The sequence below is a fragment of the Ascaphus truei genome, chromosome 8 (assembly GCF_040206685.1).
Source record: "Ascaphus truei isolate aAscTru1 chromosome 8, aAscTru1.hap1, whole genome shotgun sequence".
In the NCBI taxonomy this organism is placed as follows: domain Eukaryota; kingdom Metazoa; phylum Chordata; class Amphibia; order Anura; family Ascaphidae; genus Ascaphus; species Ascaphus truei.
This window is the reverse complement of record NC_134490.1, coordinates 54,752,908-54,769,060: the sequence shown is the minus strand read 5'-3', so window position 1 is coordinate 54,769,060 and position 16,153 is coordinate 54,752,908. Positions and strand designations below refer to the sequence as shown.

Sequence of the window (16,153 nt, the reverse complement as noted above, 5' to 3'; positions counted from 1 at the left end):
TGTGATATTAAAAGTAGGGATCACCCTCAGGCGCAATGTGTTAGGATTCCCTCATTATAAACACACTACTATCACAATACAGGGGTTTCCTTTCTATGGGATTCCCTCCCCCCCTATAACATCTCAGACATTCCTCCTCCATTATAATACCTAGGAACTGCCACCTATAAATGTACAATGATCCCTAGCTATAAAAAATACCATTTGGATTATCCACTATAATAATCCCTGTGATAATACTCCAGTGAGATGTAATGATAATGTAATGTAATGATTCATGCTGCCCCCCACTGCAGCATGAAGATAAATGTGCACAATTCTGCGCCTTTATCATTTAAACAAACCTCATCACACATTCCTGCCTCCCTCAGCATGTCCACACGTCATCAGTTCTGCTGAATTATTTCATCTGTTTATACTTCAGCTTTATTTAAATTTTTTTTTCTTCCAACCTTTTCATGTCTTGGAAATTATCCTACAAGCGACAGCTCAAGATCTTACAAATGCCACAATAATCTGTCACCACACATGTCACGACATCAGCCCTGAGGTGGAACGCATCATTCTGAGTGCAGTGACAGCAGGGACTCGCTGAGTGTGGCAGAAAGGGAATTATGTGGAATAGGTTTGGGGCGATACATCAAGGCCTGTGCCTGGTTAATGACATTTAGTTCTAGCCTGCGTAATCTATCCAGGAAACCCCAAGGCGTGGAAAACAACCTTAATACAAATAGCATATTAGGCCATAGAGTAACTTGGAGAGGAGTAGATCTCGTCATTGCAGGTTGTGGTATCTTTTAGGATCAGCAGCAATAAAAAAAATATCCTCAAGCACATTAGGGGTCTTAAAATACAATATGTATTCAAGCCGTATTAAAGTAGCATATTGGTAGAAAAGCAGGGCCCAAATAAAGTCCAGAGGACACCACCTCTGTCTGATGAAGCATCCTGGTGTTGGGAAACACGTAAGGAGTATTGCATTGGAATTATGCACGTTATGTAAGCCCCTTTTTTTTCTACCACTATGCAAAGTTAATATGGATTGATTACATTTTGTATTTTAAGTCCCCTAATGTGCTCGAACATATTTCTTATTGCTGCTGATCTTTGCCGACAAAGGGAGGTTTGAGAATTTCGTGGCCTTCACATCCTTGAAGCCTCTATGATTTATCTCTATTTTTCTGGTATCTTTTAATAGATAAAAGTAAAGGGAGTGGGGAACATTAGATGGGTCAACTGCCCCATAGCTGCTGTCAATCTCTTTGCTAAAGCAGAGGTGCACCCTTTTCTACCAAATAATCTCTGGGACACAACACCTAAATCGCCCAAAAGGCGTGTAAAATTTTGGGTGATGCCATTTGCTGCCATTACAGCTGCTTGATTATTGGGTTGGATAAGGTATTTCAGATGCATATTGAAGCATTTCCATCTTCACACATTACCTGCTCTCACAGCTCTACCTCCGCACACTCCCACTTACTGCTTCCCCAACCCCAACTCCCTCACACATTACCTGCTCTCACAGCTCTACCTCTGCACACTCCCACTTACTGCTTCCCCAACACCAACTCCTTCACACATTACCTGCTCTCACAGCTCTACCTCTGCACACTCCCACTTACTGCTTCCCCAACCCCAACTCCCTCACACATTACCTGCTCTCACAGCTCTACCTCTGCACACTCCCACTTACTGCTTCCCCAACACCAACTCCTTCACACATTACCTGCTCTCACAGCTCTACCTCTGCACAATCCCACTTACTGCTTCCCCAACACCAACTCCTTCACACATTACCAGCTCTCACAGCTCTACCTCCCCACACTCCCACTTACTGCTTCCTCACACATTACCAGCTCTCACAGCTCTACCTCCACATAATCCCACTTACTGCTTCCTCACACATTACCTGCTCTCACAGCTCTACCTCCACACACTCCCACTGCTTTCCCAACTCCCTCACACATTACCTGCTCTCACAGCTCCACCTCTGCACACTCCCACTTACTGCTTCCCCAACCCCAACTCCCTCACACATTACCTGCTCTCACAGCTCCACCTCTGCACACTCCCACTTACTGCTTCCCCAACGCAAACTTCTTCACACATTACCTGCTCTCACAGCTCTACTTCCGCCTAATCCCACGTATTGCTTCACCAACACCAACTCCTTCACACATTACCTGCTTTCACACCTCTAAGGCCTCGGCCAGTGTGGCGCTGAGCTGGAGCGAGCGCCCGCGCCTGTTCCGTACTTAGCTTCTTACAGAGCAAGCAAATTTGATTTTGCTACTCGCAAGCGCGTCACGTGAGTGGTTCGTCCACGAATCGCCCGGCCGAGCAGGGCGCAGTACACGAGCGCCAGTGCGCCCGCTCCCTGCCTGGCCACAGCCAACCTCTGCATAATCCCACTTACTGCTTCCCCAACGCCAACTCCCTCACACATTACCTGCTCTCACAGCTCTACCTCCCCACACTCCCACTTACTGCTTCCCCAACCCCAACTCCCTCACACATTACCTGCTCTCACAGCTCTACCTCCCCACACTCCCAGTTACTGCTTCCCCAACGCCAACTCCCTCACACATTACCTGCTCTCACAGCTCTACCTCCCCACACTCCCACTTACTGCTTCCCCAACACGAACTCCCTCACACATTACCTGCTCTCACAGCTCTACCTCCCCACACTCCCACTTACTGCTTCCCCAACACGAACTCCTTCACACATTACCTGCTCTCACAGCTCTACCTCCCCACACTCCCACTGCTTTCCCAACTCCCTCACACATTACCTGCTCTCACAGCTCTACCTCTGCACAATCCCATTTACTGCTTCCCTCAACGCCAACTCCCTCACACATTACCTGCTCTCAAAGCTCTACCTCCGCATAATACCACTTACTTCTTCCCCAACCCCAACTCGCTCACACATTACCTGCGCTCACAGCTCTACCTCCATTCAATCCCACTTACTGCTTCCCAAATGCCAACTCCCTCACACATTACCTGCTCTCACAGCTCTACCTCCGCATAATCCCACTTACTGCTTCCTCAACACCAACTCCCTCACACTTTACCTGCTCTCACAGCTCTACCTCTGCACACTCACACTTACTGCTTCCCCAACACGAACTCCCTCACACATTACCTGCTCTCACAGCTCTACCTCTGCACACTCCCACTTACTGCTTCCCCAACGCCAACTCCCTCACACATTACCTGCTCTTACAGCTCTACCTCCGCACACTCCCACTTACTGCTTCCCCAACACCAACTCCCTCACACATTACCTGCTCTCTCAGCTCTACCTCCCCACACTCCCACTTACTGCTTCCCCAACCCCAACTCCCTCACACATTACCTGCTCTCACAGCTCCACCTCTGCATAATCCCACTTACTGCTTCCCCAACGCCATCTCCTTCAAATAACAAGCATCTCTCCGAAACACACCAACCTCCTTATCCCGCTGTACCTTATGTTTCCACGTACCCATCCTTATAGATTGTAAGCTCCTTAGCGCGGGGCCCTCCTTACCTACTGTAACAATGTGTGTTTGTGTGTTACGTATTGTGTTTTCGTCCCCCAACCTTATTGTACTACACTACGGAGTATGTTGGTGTGTTTATAAATAAATGATAATAATTAAAAAAAAAACATTCTGAGGCCGTACATTCAGTTTTTCTGTACCGCCTGCAGATTTAGGCAGCCCAACATTTAATAGCCAACATGTCATTAAACAAAGCAATATGACCATGCTCTAAGGACAGAGAGCTTTTCCCAATAAAAGCACCAAAGTCATGAACTGTACGTTAGTGTTTGCAAATAAACCTCTTTATTTCCAGCGAGGCCAGCAAGGTCCAGAAGTCTTGAGACTCTTAACCTCCACAAATGGCCAATATACTTCTCAGTGAGAGCTAACACTGCAGTGAATAATTCCCATTTGACATAGCATTAAAAGGTCTTCATCTTCCTATGAACTTGTGCTTTTAATTCCCCTGTGTAACGGTGCGGGTGCAGGGTCTTCATACACTATCTGAAAGATAAATCTGTTGTTTTATTTCATAGGATGGAAAGTCAAATGAAGTCACTCAGGTGTGAAATGCACAAAGTGAGCTAGGGGATAATAAAAAAAAACTGTCCAGTTGTGGGGCTGTTGTCGCCACTGACGGCGTGAAGGGGAGATCGGTGTGTTAACCATAAGGAAGACTGAAAATAATTACAGTGCAATAAAGAACTCGGAGAGACATAGGGGCCCCTTTTCAATGTGCTGTGAACACTTCCCAGTTCCAGAGAAGAGATCACGCCAATTGTACAACTGGCACTAAAATCTTCTCCAGCACAGGGGAGTGGCTTCCCAGCATACTGAGTAAGGGCCAGATGTGTCAGTCCATCAAGCAGATACCGTAGACTCCAAGAGTAGCCAACTCCAGTCCTCAAGATCTACCAACAGGTGAGGTTTTCATGATAGCCCTGCTTCAGCACTAGTGGCTCAATCAATGGCTTAGTCAAAGACTGAGCCACTGATTGAGCCACCTGTGCTAAAGCATGGATATCCTGAAAACCTGACCTGTTGGTAGCTCTTGAGGACTGGAGTTAGTTACCCCTGCCTCAGACACTGTCAGTTACATGTTATTCCACCATTAAAGTTACATCCCTCACTACTCTTCTTCCAGGGGGCAAAGCGACACAAGGGGTTAAGAACACATTATTGGACTGGTACAAATGTTTTACATACTTGTTTGGGTGACACTACTAACCGATAAAATGTAGCATTTATGGACTGTTGTTACAAGGAGGGGCTCAGTGAGTAAAGGCCCGGACTTTAAAGCCCCCACAAAACTGGATCACCTCCCAGAGCCAGCTCCTTGTGAGTAACCTTCGGAAAGTCACTTTTTCTCCCTGTGCCTCAGGCGCCAAACTTAATTTGTAAGTTCTGTGGGACCGGGAGTGCGCCTGTAAAATTCGACGTGCCACGCTGCAAACCGTGTACTGCATTGTGAAACGCTTCGAAAGAAATACATTCGTTTAGAATAAAGTTATCATATTTTAGAATTCTGAGGATGTAAAACTCTAACATTTGCATGATGAAATATAATTCATTAGCAGCCTAGTTATTCAATGCATGGATATGGATATACCAGTTTAAAGATTTTTTTAAAAAATATTACCCCTAAATATTATTTTTTTTAGAGGCAGTTGAAGCAAAGGGGTAAGGGTTATCTAGATTTTCTTGTGCCTTCCTCAAAATAGTTTTGTGGGGTTATTTTGTAACGGTAAAAGTTACTTGCCCAAGATCACGACTCTGCAATTTGAAAAAAGGGTGAGCCACTTAAGGCCCTGACATTATCCGCCACACTCCTCCATCACTCATCCTTTTCTATGGAGGCATTCCTGATTCCATACAATTAGAGAAATACTGTAGTAACTTGTTACTCTGATAGATGTTACCCATCCTGTATAGAGCATGAATATAGAATAGTATGGGTATATAACTGCATGATACAGTATAAGGAATTGTTAAAGGATACTGCAGGCATGTCTGAGAGTCTGTGGGTGGGCTGGAAGACTCATTAGTAACAACTGAAGGAATAGCTGAAAACAGAGAGGATTGCGGTCAGAGTTTGCCGAGGAGTGAGAAAGCACAGAGGAGTTGTGACACAACTGCCTGTGCTCTCCCCAATCAATAAGATAATAAATACAACGCATGGGTGAGCTTCCCAGTGCTAAGAGGACGGCAGGTTTCCTATGCACATACAATGCGCTCCAATATCCAGGAATTACTGCTTAATTACTTAAAGCTGAGGAGAAGCTAATTGTCTTATGAGTGCTCATAAGGGAACCTGGTGATTCTAGGCTTTCATACATCAATGGACTTTAGTGCCTGGTGGGAGTTTCATAGGGAAGGTTCTTGAAGCCATCTGGTGCTGAACCGATTGCTAGCAATGCAGAGAAAACCCTGCTCGCCCTCCGCAGAGAAAACTGCACTCATCCTTTATGTTTTTGCCTCAAGTTAAAGTCTTTGCTGCCAGTTAGCAGCATTGTCACTTATAATACTTTTATAACAAACTTTTCTCCCAAAGGGACTACAAGCGCGTCCACTTAGATTGTAAGTTCTTCAGGGCAGAGTCTCCCTTTCCATGATGTTGTCATTTACCTATCGTGCTTACCCCGACTGTTCGTATTGATGTTGTAAGTTTGTAAAGCACTGTTAGCACTATTTTGTGCTCAAGCACCGCACCCCCCCCAACGGGTCAGGTTTTCAGGATATCCCAGCTTCAGCACAGGTGGCTCAGTCTTTGGCTGAGCCACTGATTGAGCCACCTGTGATGAAGCAGGGATATCCTGAAAAGCTGCCGTGTTTGGGCGTCCTGAGGACTGTAGTTGAGCACCTCTGCAACACAGCACACAGCACTGTACATAGGATTTCCACGCGCACAAGCCCTGCACAATTACAATATATGTTTGATGCCTAAGGCTAGGTCCTGGTACATGCTGGAAACGAGAACTGCTCCTCAATGGGGCGGGGCCCACTAGCTGCCTTGGCCGCGGCGTTGCATGACCAGATTTTTCTGAAGACAGTAAATTAGTCTTCAGAACTGGCGACAGAGCGCTGGCCACGCTTACCCCGCCCCCCCCCCCCCGCCGGTTCAGCCAATGAGGGCAAACCAGCCGGGTGATAACTTGGCCGTGCCCCTGCCACGTCCCCCCTCGCAATCTCCTGCAACTTAACCGCAGACCGGAGATCACAGCTGCACGCACCGCCCGCCTGCAGGGCGCGCATGCAGCGCCGACACCGGGGCCATAGCCTTGGACACAAGAGGATAAAATAACTTGTCCAAGGTCCAGATAGGGGGATTTAAACCAGTCTCCCCCATTTGAGAGTCAGTGACTTTACCCAATGAACCACTTATTCTGCAACTGGAGACGACACGTCCGTTGGATGGTGCAGCTCCATCTGAAGTAAAGATAGCAGCAGAAATACAGACAAATACAAGGGACTAGATTCACTACCCTGTGCAAGCACTTTTATTTTGACATTTGCTTCAGGAAACAGCGCTTGTCTCAATACCGAAGCTCTGCATTGCTATTCCCTTGTGAATAGACCATTATGGTTCAAGGCATTTGCAAACCAAGCGAATGTTTAGGAGTGTCAGCAGCATCATGCAAAGGAATTTCATTTCCCTTTTGAAAGGCAGTCTTATTTGGTTTTAAATACTATTTTTTTTATCCTAACATGGTGTACTTTTTTTATTTACATGTGTATTGTATTAATTAGGCCGCGCTTATAGTGCCGGTGACGCAACGCTGACGTTGCTGGAAAAATCAAATTGAAGTGACTTCCCTCGATTGCGACCAAGCCGTCGCGTCGTGTCTACTATAAGCGCACGTGACGGCGTCAATACATTTGTTTTGATGCAACGTTGCTGTCGCTGTCGCCGGCACTATATGCGCAGCCTTAAGCTCTTTGCTGCCAGACTGACCTGCATCCCATTGCAAAGTCAGACCTGCATCCCATTGCAAAGTCAGACCTGCATCCCATTGCAAAGTCAGACCTGCATCCTATTGCAAAGTCAGACCTGCATCCCATTGCAAAGTCAGACCTGCATCCCATTGCGAAGTCAGACCTGCATCCCATTGCAAAGTCAGACCTGCATCCTATTGCAAAGTCAGACCTGCATCCCATTGCAAAGTCAGACCTGCATCCGATTGCGAAGTCAGACCTGCATCCCATTGCAAAGTCAGACCTGCATCCCATTGCAAAGTCAGACCTGCATCCCATTGCAAAGTCAGACCTGCATCCCATTGCAAAGTCAGACCTGCATCACATTGCAAAGTCAGACCTGCATCCCACTGCAAAGTCAGACCTGCATCCCATTGCAAAGTCAGACCTGCATCCCATTGCAAAGTCAGACCTGCATCCCATTGCAAAGTCAGACCTGCATCCCATTGCAAAGTCAGACCTGCATCCCATTGCAAAGTCAGACCTGCATCCCATTGCAAAGTCAGACCTGCATCCCATTGCAAAGTCAGACCTGCATCCCATTGCAAAGTCAGACCTGCATCCCATTGCAAAGTCAGACCTGCATCCCATTGCGCACCCCTGAGTTAGGCCATGGTAGGAGGTCCCATTGCGAAGTCAGTCCTGCATCCCATTGCGAAGTCAGACCTGCATCCCATTGCAAAGTCAGACCTGCATCCCATTGCAAAGTCAGACCTGCATCCCATTGCGCACCCCTGAGTTAGGCCATGGTAGGAGGTCCCATTGCGAAGTCAGTCCTGCATCCCATTGCGAAGTCAGACCTGTATGTAGGGTTGCCATGTGTCCAGTATTGAACTGAACTGTCCTGTATTTGGACATTCTGTTCAGTAAAAAATGAGTGGTAATACTGGACATGTGTGTCCGGTATTACCTCTCTGGACATAGTGACCTGACCGGCTTGGGGGGCTGCGGGATTTCCCCGAGCAGGGAGAGAGCAGGGCTGTTGCTAGGGGCCTAGGCAGCTTCCTCCATCCTGATTGGCTGCTGCTGGGTAAAGCAGCCAAACAGGAGGTGTCAGGAGCTTGAAAGTGGAGCCAAGGAGAGGAGGAAACTGCATGGACTGGAGAGAGGTGTTTGTGTGTCTCGAGCGCGTCGATCCTTTCACCATTAAGTCCAGTATTTTTGGAGAAGCCACCTGGCAACCCTACCTGTAACACAATGCAAAGCCAGAACTGCAACACATTGCAAAGCCAGAACTGCAACACATTGCAAAGTCAGGCCCGTGAGCCTGGGAGAGGACAACATGTTGGAGACTGGGGTTTTCCAATTCTCCACTGGTTCCTTTGCTTATTTGCGATGCCTTTTATTAGTCCAGCATAAAGATGATACAGTGACACTGCAGCTGTGCACTGACTTTTCTATAGGCCAAATATTTATTACTTGACTAGCTTTCACAAACGGAACTGCATTAAAGCGGGTGCTGGAGCTTTAAATCAACACAATAAAAACAATGTTCACTCAACACATTTTCTGATACCTGGGCTTTTAACGCAATGCAGGTTCCGTATTTGTATGGCGCTGACATATTCCGTAGCGCAGTACAATGTGGGAGGGAGGACAATAACATTGTCTGCCATAAAGAGTACCTATAAGCTAGGACAGGGGAACGCAAACCTTTTGCCCTGCGCCCCCTGCCTGCTATCCTCCACTGCTTGCGCCCCCCTTATCGTGTCTTAAGCGTTAAATGATGCAGGGGGGGGGTCATGTGAAGTGACGCCGCAATGGCGACGCGTCGCCTGAAGCTGTCTGAGTCAAGGTAAGGGTTCTTGTAGAGGCCTCGCGTGGTCCCCAGGCATTTCATTAAAATGCCTTGGGGAAGACCGCAGGGCCTCTGTAAGCGCCGCACACCCCCCAAAAAATCTGGCGCCCCCCAGTTTGTGCACCCCTGAGATAGGACATGGTAGGAGGTCCCTGCCCCAAAAAAACTCATAATCTAAAAATTCTGGCAGTGAAAAGGTTACAGATAGAAAGAACACAATACTTAATACAATCCAAAAAACATCATTTGTGCCGCAAAGAATATTTGAATTGTGTCTGCATTGATCCTTGCCCTTATTGTTTGTGCTTTAGATCCCCAAAGATATCTGATTCTATTTTTTTCCCCTTTGTTATTAAGAGAATAAACAACAGTGAGGCGATTGCTGGCGAGAAATGGAAGCAGCGCAGGTTGTTTTCAGGATTAAAATTATGTTACTTTCCTGTGTTTTCCTCCAAACCATTTTTTGTACAGGAAGGTGCTTATTACTTTATAAGCCCTATGGGTTAACGTGTTGCAATAAGTTGCCCTGGGAGTTAAGTTACCCTTTGAAAGCAGAGGCTGGATCAGGGGTGGCCAACTCCAGTCCTCAAGGGCCACCAACAGGACAGGTTTTCAGGATGTCATTGCTACAGTAGAGGTGGCTCAATCAGTGACTCAGTCAAATACTGAGCCACTGATTGAGCCACCTGTGGTGAAGCAATGATATCCTGAAAACCTGTCCTGTTTGGTGGCCCTTGAGGACTGGAGTTGGCCATCCCTGGGCTAGATGATCGGAAGTCACCTGGTGGTGGCTGGAAAGGTGGTGAGGTGAAAGAGTTAATGAAAGCTGGCAAGCAGAATAGTTTTAGGTCCCCTGCCAGAAACTACCAGAGCAAAGCGAGAGACAAGCGGACAAGCTCCCTGAGGCAATTAAGGGAAAGCGATTAGCTCGTGTCACTGTGGCTTCAAACTCAGGCGTTGACTTGAGCGCTGAGCTAACTGGGCTCCATACTGTGGCAAATCCATTGAACAGTAATAAGATTAGAGAGGGAGAACAGTGCTAAGTAGTCAAACAGGGTCCACAAAAAGCACATCGAGTACCTTCAACCAAATTAGGGATCTGACTTACTAATGATCTTTTAGATTTCATTCCAGCCTCGGCTCCGTGCACCATAGGGTGAGTCACGTTATCTCCCCTGTGTCTCAACACCACACATTAGATTGTCAGCTCTTTGGAATTAGAACGTATTGTACATGTGCTATTCTACTCTACACACAGCAATGTACACACCAGCGGGGTGGTAACAGAATAAGGTAGGATTATTCCTCAGTGATGCTGTCTTGCATTATTTATTTATAAAATGTTTACCATGAAGTAATACAGTGAGAGTCACCGCTCATTTTCAAGTATGTCCTGGGCATAGAGTTATGATGACAAATACATGGTTACATTAAGTTAAAAGGGTTTAACTTTATATACAAGACATTGCAGGCACAGTTAAAGATAGTATATATTATAGGCGTATGTAAAAGTTACAGCCCAGATTAAAATGTGAGCCAGCTATAGATTTGAAAGAACTTAGACTGGTGGCGGATGTGAGAGTCTCCGGTAGATTGTTCCAGTTTTGTGGTGCACGGTAAGAGAAGGAGGAACGTCCGGATACTTTGTTGAGCCTTGGGACCATGAACAGTCTTTTGGAGTCAGATCTCAGATGATAAGTGCTGCATGTGGTAGGGGTGAGGAGCTTGTTCAGGTAGACGGGTAGCTTGCCCAGAAAGTATTTGAAGGCAAAACAGGAAAGATTGGACATTTCAAACCTTGCCTATGATGTGCAGTTACAAAGGCACCTTTCACTAGGATGACACCATTATTGTCTGTGCTCTTTGTGGTTCTACTTTTTAACTTTTAAGCTACTTAACATAAATTTGCAAAGCTACTAAACATCTTACATTATGAAACCACTGTTAGAAAAGGTAGAGCTGATAGCTGTTCTGAAATGTCAGTATGTTGGTGAGTGAGAATGCACGTCTATATATTCCATTAAGAAGTAAATTATTCCTATATGTCAAAAGGATACATCTCCCCAGACGCCGGGCTCATCTCTCTAACCGCCGCCGTTCCGTCGGCATTGTGTGAGCGCACCCGTGTGTGCACCCAGCCAGGACACATTTTTAAATTGCTCTGCTGCCGAGGAGAGGGGTCGAGAACATTTAAAAATGGCGGATGGCAGGAGACAGCAAGGCGCCTGGAGGCGGGTTGTCCTGGCGGTGGTGCACCGGTGGCGATTTGGTCGCGGCCAAACGTCCTAGAGCACCTATTAAGCAGGCACACCACGTTTTTGGGTGCAATACGACCAGCGGTACCTATTAAACAGAATGGTTTCGTGTGTGGTAAACTGCATAGATGAGGAAACTTCCGTAGGGATTGCTTGGACGTGTCACCGTCCAGCATGAGGGACTTATATTTAGGTGCAAAATGTTCAGGGAGTCAGCAAAAGAAATGGAATCTCACTGGTGTTTTACAACAAACAATACATTTTACTTTTAACTTGTATAATTAGTGGGTCTCTATATTCACGTCTATCCTTTCTGCATGTCAAGTTGTTTCCATTTTACTCTTTGATAAAGCAAACACCACGGGAGCTTGGGTCTCATCTTCCGGGTTTTGATAGGAGATTTATGGACCACGTGATGCACAGATAAAAGATGGAGTCTAGAAGAAAGCACTGATTCATTCTATTGCATCCTCAATGTCTGCGGCTGGCGTCTATAATCTCTTCAGAAGGGGCTGCAATGTTTCGCGCAATGTGTTGCAGGCCGCTCCAGCAGTGAAAAGATTAAAGTTTAATTGAAGAAAAAGCTTGAAGGCGTCAGATCTCATAACCCAAGAGGTTCTGCTAAGGGCCATCTTCCTGTCAGCAGACGCATCCGGGAACCGTTGCTATGCAACAGCCATTATTCCTCTGTGAAAGCTGTCAAAATTCTCTTCAACTTATTCTCTGAGGACCGCATGGCTACTCTGACACTGAGTAACAATGTCAGCGTGGATACACGCGGAAATGTGGCCCATTCTGCTCTGTTTTTGTGACGCCCTGGTTAGGAGAAACCTGCTGCTGCCAGGTTGAGTAAGCAGACCCAGACACCCGCCGGATCACCACTCTCTCCAGTGGTTGCATGTATGGGGGCCGAATTTATTTCAAGATCGAGGTGTTGATGTTTAAAGCCCTACATTATCGGAGTCCCGGCTACCCCAAGGAGCTCTTGGTTCCATATAGTCCCACTCTCTCACTTCTCTCCGCAGGTGAACTGCGGCTGATACAGCAGTTCCTAGAATATTTGACATCCTTTTGGGGCCCCAACTTTTAGCCGTGCTGCTCCTACTCTCCGCTGCCTGGTACGATACGAGACGCTCCCTCTGCGGAAATGTGATGAACGCACCAACCTGACATGTAATACTGAACGTTCCACTCGGGATTTTTCATTCTGCTACACTAAGCAGTCCCACCCATGTTATAAACAAAATAACTGTCTGACTGGAAGTGTGTTAACACACATAGGTGATATGACATGACACGCCTTACAGACTATTGGAATGAATGGAATAGCACAGCTTATTAAATATGTCCCTGTAACAGGGACTTATCACTGTTTGAGAGAAACTGCCTCTAAATCCAGCAGTGTGCTGGTTAATTGCACACAGGCAATCAACCAGACTCCACCTGGCTGATTAGGACTCTTAAAAAAAGCCTGATGTGAGATACAGGAGGGCGATTCCTTAGCTCACATTTGGGCTGACATAAGGAGAAAGATGACTGCAGAGATTTCCTTAGCCCACAACTGGGCTGACCTGAGGAAAATATGATGTCTTGATTAGGGAGACCAGATGTCCCGGTTTAGCCGGGACAGTCCCGGATTTACTGCACATGTCCCGGTGTCCAGACAATTATTTGAAAATGTTTAAAATGTCCCGGTTTCGGCTGCAGAGGAAAAGGGGCGGGGCCAGGATCGGCAGGAAGGAGCTGGAAATATGAAGAGAGAAACATGCAGTTACAGCCACAGGGGGTGCTGCAAGGCTGCTCCTCAGCTGGTTTATGTGGGACAGTGTGTGTGTGCTTGTTTGTGTGATGGTCATTCTTTGTGTGTGGTGTTTGTGTGTCTGTTCAGGTCAGTGGCTTTGTGTGTCTCTGTGCAGGTCAGTGGCTGTGTGTGTCTCTGTGCAGGTCAGTGGCTGTGTGTCTGTGCAGGTCAGTGGCTGTGTGTGTGTGTCTGTGCAGGTCAGTGGCTGTGTGTGTGTGTGTGTGTGTGTCTGTGCAGGTCAGTGGCTGTGTGCGTGTCTGTGCAGGTCAGTGGCTGTGTGTGTGTGTGTCTGTGCAGGTCAGTGGCTGTGTGTGTGTGTCTGTGCAAGTCAGTGGCTGTGTGTGTGTGTCTGTGTAGGTCAGTGGTTGTGTGTGTGTGTGTGTGTGTGTGTGTGTGTGTGTGTGTGTGTGTGTGTGTGTGTGTGTGCAGGTCAGTGGCTGTGTGTGTGTGTGTGTGTGTGTCTGTGCAGGTCAGTGGCTGTGTGTGTCTGTGCAGGTCAGTGGCTGTGTGTGTCTGTGCAGGTCAGTGGCTGTGTGTGTGTGTGTGTGTGTCTGTCCAGGTCAGTGGCTGTGTGTGTGTGTCTGTGCAGGTCAGTGGCTGTGTGTGTGTCTGTGCAGGTCAGTGGCTGTGTGTGTGTGTGTGTCTGTGCAGGTCAGTGGCTGTGTGTGTGTGTCTGTGCAGGTCAGTGGCTGTGTGTGTCTGTGCAGGTCAGTGGCTGTGTGTGTCTGTGCAGGTCAGTGGCTGTGTGTCTGCAGGTCAGTAGCTGTTTCTGTGCGTGGTCAGTGGCTGTGTAGGGCTGTGTGTCTGCATGCCAGTGGCTGTGTGTCTGTGCATGTCTGTCTGTGATAAGGGGACATGATCTTCCCATCGTTCCCCATTTTCCCCATCGTCCCCCATGATCTTCCCATCGTTCCTCATTTTCCCCATCGTCCCCCATGATCTTCCCATCGTTCCCCATTTTCCCCATCATCCCCCATAATCTTCCCATCGTTCCCCATTTTCCCCCATGATCTTCCCATCGTTCCCCATTTTCCCCATCGTCCCCTATGATCTTCCCATCGTCCCCCATGATCTTCCCATCGTCCCCCATGATCTTCCCATCGTTCCCCATGATCTTCCCATCGTTCCCCATTTTCCCCACAATGGGGAAATATGGGAAGATCATGGGGGACGGTGGGGAAAATGGGGAACGATGGGAAGATAATGGGGAACGATGGGAAGATCATGGGGGACGATGGGGAAAATGGGGAATGATGGGAAGATCATGTGGGGTGATTGGGAAAATGGGGAACGATGGGAAGATCATGGGGACGATGGGGAAAATGGGGTACGATGGGGAATATGGGGAACGATGGGAAGATCATGGGGGTCGATGGGGAAAATGGGGAACGATGGGAAGATCATGGGGAACGATGGGGAAAATGGGGAACGATGGGAAGATCATGGGGGCGATGGGGAAAATGGGTAACGATGGGAAGATCATGGGGGATGATGGGGAACGATGGGAAGATCATGGGGGGCGATGGGAAAAATGGGGAACGATGGGAAATCATGGGGGACAATTGGGAAAATGGGGAACGATGGTAAGAACATGGGGGACGATGGGGAAAATGGGGAACGATGGGAAGATCATGGGGGACGATGGGGAAAATGGGGAACGATGGGAAGATCCTGGGGGAAAATGGGGAACGATGGGAAGATCATGGGGGAAAATGGGGAATGATAGGAAGATTATGGGGGACGATGGGGAAAATGGGGAACGATGGGAAGATCATGGGGGACGATGTGGAAAATGGGGAACGATGGGAAGATCATGGGGACGATAGGGAAAATGGGGAACAATGGGAAGATCATGGGGAAAATGGGGAACAATGGGAAGATCATGGGGAACGATGGGAAGATCATGGGGGACGATGGGGAAAATGGGGAATGATGGGAAGATCATGTGGGGTGATTGGGAAAATGGGGAACGATGGGAAGATCATGGGGACGATGGGGAAAATGGGGGACGATGGGGAATATGGGGAACGATGGGAAGATCATGGGGGTCGATGGGGAAAATGGGGAACGATGGGAAGATCATGGGGAACGATGGGGAAAATGGGGAACGATGGGAAGATCATGGGGGCGATGGGGAAAATGGGTAACGATGGGAAGATCATGGGGGATGATGGGGAACGATGGGAAGATCATGGGGGGCGATGGGAAAAATGGGGAACGATGGGAAATCATGGGGGACAATTGGGAAAATGGGGAACGATGGTAAGAACATGGGGGACGATGGGGAAAATGGGGAACGATGGGAAGATCATGGGGGACGATGGGGAAAATGGGGAACGATGGGAAGATCCTGGGGGAAAATGGGGAACGATGGGAAGATCATGGGGGAAAATGGGGAATGATAGGAAGATTATGGGGGACGATGGGGAAAATGGGGAACGATGGGAAGATCATGGGGGACGATGTGGAAAATGGGGAACGATGGGAAGATCATGGGGACGATAGGGAAAATGGGGAACAATGGGAAGATCATGGGGAAAATGGGGAACAATGGGAAGATCATGGGGAACGATGGGAAGATCATGGGGGACGATGGGGAAAATGGGGAATGATGGGAAGATCATGTGGGGTGATTGGGAAAATGGGGAACGATGGGAAGATCATGGGGACGATGGGGAAAATGGGGGACGATGGGGAATATGGGGAACGATGGGAAGATCATGGGGGTCGATGGGGAAAATGGGGAACGATGGGAAGATCATGGGGAACGATGGGGAAAATGGGGAACGATGGGA

At 47.8% G+C, this 16,153-nt stretch overlaps 1 long non-coding RNA gene across 1 annotated transcript in view; it reads left to right on the top strand.

Annotated features, from left to right (window-relative positions):
- The window catches only part of LOC142501750 (uncharacterized), a 96,657-nt gene that overhangs the window by 38,506 nt on the left and 41,998 nt on the right, over positions 1 to 16,153 (top strand). The window lies entirely within an intron of this gene.